Source organism: Coffea arabica, chromosome 7e, assembly GCF_036785885.1.
Source record: "Coffea arabica cultivar ET-39 chromosome 7e, Coffea Arabica ET-39 HiFi, whole genome shotgun sequence".
Taxonomy (NCBI): domain Eukaryota; kingdom Viridiplantae; phylum Streptophyta; class Magnoliopsida; order Gentianales; family Rubiaceae; genus Coffea; species Coffea arabica.
In genome coordinates, this window is record NC_092323.1 from 9,336,705 (window position 1) to 9,343,738 (window position 7,034).

At 32.0% G+C, this 7,034-nt stretch overlaps 1 long non-coding RNA gene across 11 annotated transcripts; it reads left to right on the top strand.

Moving 5' to 3' along the window:
• Positions 1-1,127: 1,127 nt before the first annotated feature.
• On the top strand, positions 1,128-6,816 carry LOC140011446 (uncharacterized). 11 transcript variants are annotated; one of them, XR_011818609.1, is made up of 5 exons: positions 1,131-1,400; positions 1,559-3,802; positions 3,936-4,015; positions 4,957-5,057; positions 5,354-6,816. It is a non-coding gene; the product is annotated as an uncharacterized lncRNA (long non-coding RNA). The 11 variants fall into 11 exon arrangements; XR_011818612.1 differs by having other exon boundaries at positions 1,134-1,400; positions 1,559-1,981; positions 3,710-3,802; positions 3,936-5,057; XR_011818611.1 differs by lacking the exon at positions 3,936-4,015 and having other exon boundaries at positions 1,135-1,400; positions 1,559-3,031; positions 3,710-3,802.
• The last annotated feature ends 218 nt before the right edge of the window (positions 6,817-7,034 follow it).

Here is a 7,034-nt window from a genome sequence, read left to right on the forward strand (position 1 = left end):
TATTTTCTTTAGCTTTCGAGTTCTTAAGGACAGCGGCAGCGAAAATCATTACAATTTTTTAAAACCATAATCTAAAATGACACTAGCGCCTCAAACTACAAAGCATGTTTCGTTCTTTTTGGGGAAAATATAATGTGTGAACACAAATTGTGATAATTGACATGTTAGCCAACTAAATATATTAACATATATTGTAACCTTTGCCAAATATTTATTCTGAAGAATGAGATTAAGGTTTCAATGCCAATAATTTGAGGCTCAATGTAGAAAATTTGTAAATTTAGTGTACTCCTCTTCATTTTGATTTTATTTTTTTGACAAAATAACGTATTATATAAAATAGCAAGGTGGCAAAATATTTGCTTATCTATTTTCCTTAAGAAAATTTGATGCAGTTGCAAAAATTTATGTAAGCAACCATTGTTACTAATTGTTGACTAGTATTATTACATCAAACAAGACACAATATACAACTTACCTCGTAAGAAAATTAATAGAATAGGGTTAAAGGCATTCTCTATGTTCGTGCACTTTTACTAAAATTAATATAATAAAAAAAAGAAAAAAGGGGAAGCAATGGACTTTTTTTTTTGGATTTTATCGTGGGTAATTATCTACCATCAGTGTGATTGGGTTGAGATATATAAAAGAGAACACTACAAATATTACACCATCCCCTTAGTCTTGTTTTTTCTAGGGCAGTAACAGAAATTGTGAAACATATTAAGATAATAAAAAGTAACCCTAATTAATATTGGTTCACAGGGCACAAACGAGATGACCGACAACTCGGGGGGCCAAAGTTGTAATTATGGACAAAGAAAATTACAACATCAACTAATATTATATTATTTTAAACAATTTATTTTTTGACGAAATTACATCAAACTCCTGGGCCAAAAAGGAGATTATAAAAAGAAAAAGAAAAGATTCGGGTGGTGAAGACACACTCCTACGGTGCGTGTGTGTATATCCTTTATTATTAACATATCTAGTCTATGCGCGAATGTCGTTGTTTCCAATTGAGTTTCAATTGCTGACGTGGCATCTCCTTATTGGCGAATTGGTGGTCGTCCTGCTCGTGTGAATTCCCTCGTGTGAATTGGACGTCCGGCAATTCTTTTGTTTCCTTGTTCGTTTGGAAGTCTTCCACTGAAATCTGGTCCCACGTGACTTTCACATCTTTTTCTTTTTTGTTTTTTACTTTGTAAAAGAAACCCATGTGGGTTTGGTGAGAATTGACTGCTCGATGCTTCAGAATTCAGAACTGTCTTTTCTCCTCCTCTCCATCCATTGTTTCTTGCTTTTCATGATCACCGAAACCCCCCTCAGCCTCTCATCTTCGTCTTCATCATCATCTTCATCTTCTTATCTTCTATCTATCTTGGTGAGAACAAATGGTAAGAAGAAAAAATAATTTGCTCTGAGGTTCTTTCTTCCTCTGCCAAAAATAATCTAGCCCTTTAATTTTTTTTTTCTTTTTTTTTTAGCTAAATGGGGGGGGTTTAGTTGTAGCTTTTTGAGCAAACTAATGCTGTTTATTTTTTTTATATTGCAGGATAAAAAGGCTCCAGATATTTCTACTTCTGCTTGGTCGTCTACCTCTCCTCTTCTTCTCTCTTATTTTTAATTTTTTTTGGTCAAAATCCTTTTCTTCCTTTCACCATTTTTCTATCTGTGTATGTGATGAGCAAGTGCCAGAGACAAATCTAAAATCCTTTTAGGTTTTGAATCTGAACATTTTGAGATTTTTCTTTCATTAAATTTTCTGTTCATGTTGTTTTATCATTTTACTTATTTGATCTGAACTTGACCTTTTTTTGTGATTGTAGGTGGGAAAAGTTGGTAAATTTCATGTTTTATTTTGGTAAATTAACTTTTGGTTGTAATTTTCCAGGTTTTCTGTTGTGAATTCTTGACAAGAAAATATTTTGTGTGTTCTTAGTTTCTGGGTTTTCTTTGACTAACGGCTAATAGCACTGTAAGTGATCATGGAGCCCTACTAATTTAGATACTTGTTTTAAATAGCTCTTCCTTGCGTATTTGCAGAGATCTTGCCTTTCTTTTTTCTTTTACACGAACATCATTTATTTATTTTAATTTACAAAAATGCCAATTTTTTTTGTTGTAAAAAAATTCCCGTTGATTTGGTTCTAAGAAGCTAAGATTGGCTTGTAATCATCTATTGGGGATAACATTTTGAGAATACAGCCTAAATTATAACAGATTCACTGGTCCCTCAAATGGTTTCAATCTTTGCAAGCAATAAAAAATTTGGTATGATATATTGGTCTTTCCAATTTTTTCATTTGTTGAAAAGGTATAGTTAATTTTTTGCAGCTGAAATAACAAGAAGATGTTAGGATTTGTTTGCATTCAGATTCTATTTTCTTACATTATTTGCTTTTTTTCCATACTGTTGGTTATGTTATTAACATACTTTACTATATTAAAGGCGTGACCAAATCAAGATTCAATCATTCTAAAACCAGTTTGTGGAATAGTAAAATTTCTAAGTTAAAAATGTTATATTTTCCTTTTTTTGTGGCTTTTTGATTGAAGGATGGTCACTATTGGATAGAGTGGTTCTTTAATTTTAGCCTTAGGTCCTTAATTATTTGCATGCTGCTAACACACTATTTTCAAATGGTAGATACCTTTTGAATTGTCTCAAATATGTATGATATTTATTTTGAAACAGTTTTGACATTTTTCCCCTTTTTTCTTTATACATACTATGACGATGTTGCAAAAAACACTTCAAATTTTGGTGCTATTGTATTGTACAAAGAACTGAATGAGTTTTACCCAATCATAGACTTATTGGATTGTGAAAGACACTACCACTGGAGGTCGTGGTTTTCTTTTTCCTTTTCATTTTACAGATGATCATTTTTTCCATAACTTTTTTAAAACTTGGTCCTCTGTGTATCTTTTCCTTGCGAATGGAAAGTACCAATTCGAGCAATCTTCTCAAAATTTTTTGGAAGATCTTAAGCCTCTGGACTGTATGCAAACCAAAATAAGATAGGTAAAGCATAGCTCTTCATCAATGAAATATCCTATCATCTTATATCTATGCTACCATTTTCTCTTACACTTTTCATGATTAATTTTCATATAAGTAGGAATGTATAGTAGCTAATAATATTTGTTAGAGAGCTAGGATGGTTTGTTATACTTTATGGCCAGTACTAATTCTCCAATGCATTTCATCACCGTAGAATTCCAAAGTTTAAATGGGTTCTATAGAACAAACATAACTACGATTTGGGAAAGTCAATTTCACGTCAGCAATTCTAAAGAATTATTTAAGGGTGCAAAAGGAGTTCAATAGTCACTTCTTTGTTTTAAGATTTTGACAATTTGCAGGGCCATTCAAATTTTAAGTTTTTTTTTGTTGTCAAGAATTTCCCAATTTGACACTTCATGAATGGTGTATATTGGTTTATCCTTTCATTTTTTTTTTGCATAGATGTGTCTTTTCACGAGCAATTTTCTCTTAATTTTTCCTTTGATCTAAATATTTCTTCATGTTTCCTTTTGTTTCTTACTAGGTTGTTACAAGTATAGATGGTAATTTTTTTGGAAAAAGGTGTAGCCTTCTGGCTGGAGTATTACACCAGATGAAAGTTATAAATATACTAATTTATTTTATTCACAATTGGGCTGTGATGATACAATTTTGATTTCTTTAGATGTATTTCAGGCTTTAAGTTGATTTGTCGTATCTTGGCGAGGCAACCCTAATGGCATTTGACGTTCATTCTCCCCTTCAAATGTAATTGGGTCTACAGCAATGGTGGTACTCTTATCTCTGTCTGACTTTTGCTGACAGACTTGAGCCTTACTTTAAATTATTATAATTGCTGCTTGATTTAATCAAAGATTTGATCACTAATTCCTTTTTTTTTCATTTGTATAATAATCTTCAGATCATGTAAATTTTTGATATTCTTATTGGTCGTTTTCGCCTTTGAAACAATCTCTAGAGAGCTATACCAGAAATTCTTAGGTGTGCTGCTTTGGTTTACAGTTATAGCTCATTCATCATATGATGTTTTACTTATGACAAAGCTTTAGCCTTTTCCTTTTGCTTTATACTATTTTGATCATGCTAGAGAAATTGCTTGATGCTTTGGTTCAATTTTTATAGTGACCCAAAATAAGCTTTTGTCAATGTGCCTTAAACTTTTGAGAAATTTTGTGGTCAAGTGTAGAAACTACATGATGTTTAGAATGAAATATCTAAATATTTGGGAGGTCTTGTAAGCATATACATCTTAATAGAGAAGTAAATACGATATTTGATGGTTGTTTTTTTTTTAAAATAGTGATACCTTTTTACTTCATTTTTTGGCCTCCTGGGTTCTAAAGAATTAGAGAAAAGAAGCATTTTTCTTCTTTGTTTTTTTTGTAAACTTTATTTTTTGGAGAAACGGGGATAGGCATTGCTGGAGTTATGTTACTTTCAAAGGGCTACATTTGATGGTCTATTTTGAGGATAGAGCCTTGTAAATCTCGAGCAATGGATAGTGCCATACAGCTGGCATTGCTGTTAAAGAGATTTGAACGTCTACAAGTGTGGAAGAAGTAAAATTGATCTGCAAGCACATAAAATAGAGGGAATATCTACAACAGTGGATGTGAATGGAATATTAGAATGAACAGTTTTCTCAATTCTTTTTATCATAATTGGTTTAGATTGACTAGATCAATTTCAAATCCCCTCTGATCACCCACCAAAGGTTTCTGAATAGCTTTAAATTGTGTACCCCTGACTAGGAAATGAATCACATTGCTACACGGTTATAGTTTTCCCTTTTTCTTTTTAGTTATTAGTTCAAAATCTCTTATATCTTTGCATCCATACAAGAAATGATTTTTGTTTCGTTCTTTTGATCCTATGTTACTCAACTAATTTGTTTGGTTTAATTCTTTTGCAACTTGATTGAGATGGACGACTATGAAGCTTAAAGAGTCAGTGATGGCAATTCTCTAGAAGCACTGAAGTTAATGAACTTTACTCGAGATGGGTTCAAAGTGAACTGCATGAGGTAACATGCTCGAACTAAAAGTTATCAACGGTTTGTTTTGTTATATGCCTAATTAACAATTTATGGATTTGACCATTTACATCTGGGATAGATAATACTGTCAAAATCCACAGTGAAAACACACTTTTTTTTGTGTTTCACATTTTTTGCTAAATAGCTAAAAGTGAAAGAATCTTTGTTATGCGGTTGACCTTTCTCTGTTTCTCTGATTTGAATGATGAAATGATGATATGCACATATTTTCAGCTTTTAGCTTCTACTGTTTGAAATTTTCTGCACTTTTTCTTTTGGTTTAGTTGATGTTCTGATACGAACTCGACCCAGCAAGAACCTGTCTTGAAGAACCAAGTCGATCAGGCAGCGGAAGGATATATCTTGATCAGGTTATGGAACAATAACTACCTTGCTAGACCTAAAGAGAACCCGCCTCTAGAAACCTAGTGGATTGGTTATTGGTTAAGGAACAATAACTACCTTGCTAGACCGAAAGAGAATCCGTCTCTAGAAACCTAGTGGATTGGCTATTGGCTTGAAAGAACAAGATGATGTAATCATCTTGCCTTGAACACCACAAGTATCCAAGCTAAATACTTGATACAGTTCAAGAAGAAACTCAAGTTCCATCAAGGAACTCCATAAAAGGAGACAACTCTCTTTTTATTAATTCATCTTCAATATCATGTCCCTGAATAGTTAAATAAAGTTGGCTATTTATAGCCTTACAAGACTCAAAACCCTAATCTAAATTGGAAATAATACAAACTTCCTTATTTGACTTGACACAACTTCCTAAATAAATTTGGAAACAATTAACTACTTTCCTAAAACTATAATTCAATTAGAAAAAGAAACTAATTGACTCAATTGGCTTAACTATGGTCAACATGACCTTAGCCTTTATTTCCCTTAATAACTCAAGACTAACTAACAAGTATTGCTGAAAACTTACTTAAATAAATAACAAGAAATAAGCATGACAAATCTTCAATGATTCTTGAACCCGATTGCACCATCAATCATCAATTGAATTTCCTTGAATTTGAAGGGAATCCAAATCTTCATGTTCTCATCATGTTCTATTGTTCATACATGTTATGTTGGTAAAAAGGTGGCATGAATGAAGGTATGTCCATGATTTCTAGGCTAAAATGTATAAGCTATTTTTTGACTTTCTATTCTTTATTTATTTGTCTACCATTCACGTTTTAGGAAAAATTGGCTGACAAGAGGTATTATTCAAATATAAGATGATGGCTCAAAATGCATATGCTGTTTATTTGCTTTCTATTGTTTATTTATTCATCCAACATTAATGTTTGAGAAAAAGTTTAAGTGGCAAGCTCAAACTTAGGAGTATGGAACATGTTCTTGATGACTTTATTTTTATATTTGGTACTTTAGTAGTTCCTTAAATTTTGGCAACAAAGCGTGGCAAAAACTACTGGTGCATTATTCGTGGTTTCACAAGATTGTCATTCTGGTAGTGGTTATTAAATTCTAATTTGATTCTTTTTTGGCAGGATTTAATTGATGTTTAGATAGTGGAAACTTGGTATCTAATGGAGTTTTGTCATGAATATTAGATACTTTCCCTTCTCTGTAATATCTTTAGCAAATTGTTATTACTTACTTCAAGAATTGCTTACTATAGTATAGATGTCAAATTTTGTGACAATTCTTTTTAATCTTTCAACACTAATACATAGCTCCAAGAGAATTGGCATTTCTCTAGATATAGCTGCAAGAGGGCACTTTTCGATGAATGTATCTTAAATTCTGACTTATTCCCTTTTCACAATTAGTGACATGCATAGTGCATTGGAAGAGCCTACCCCAATTATACGTGTTTTATACTCTTCAACTTTATTAGTATTATTTCATTTGTTAACTCTTATTTGTCTTAGTTTACACCTAAATTAATCACAACTGAAATGTCAACAAAATGCTTCAATTATCAACCACACAAAGAAAATTATA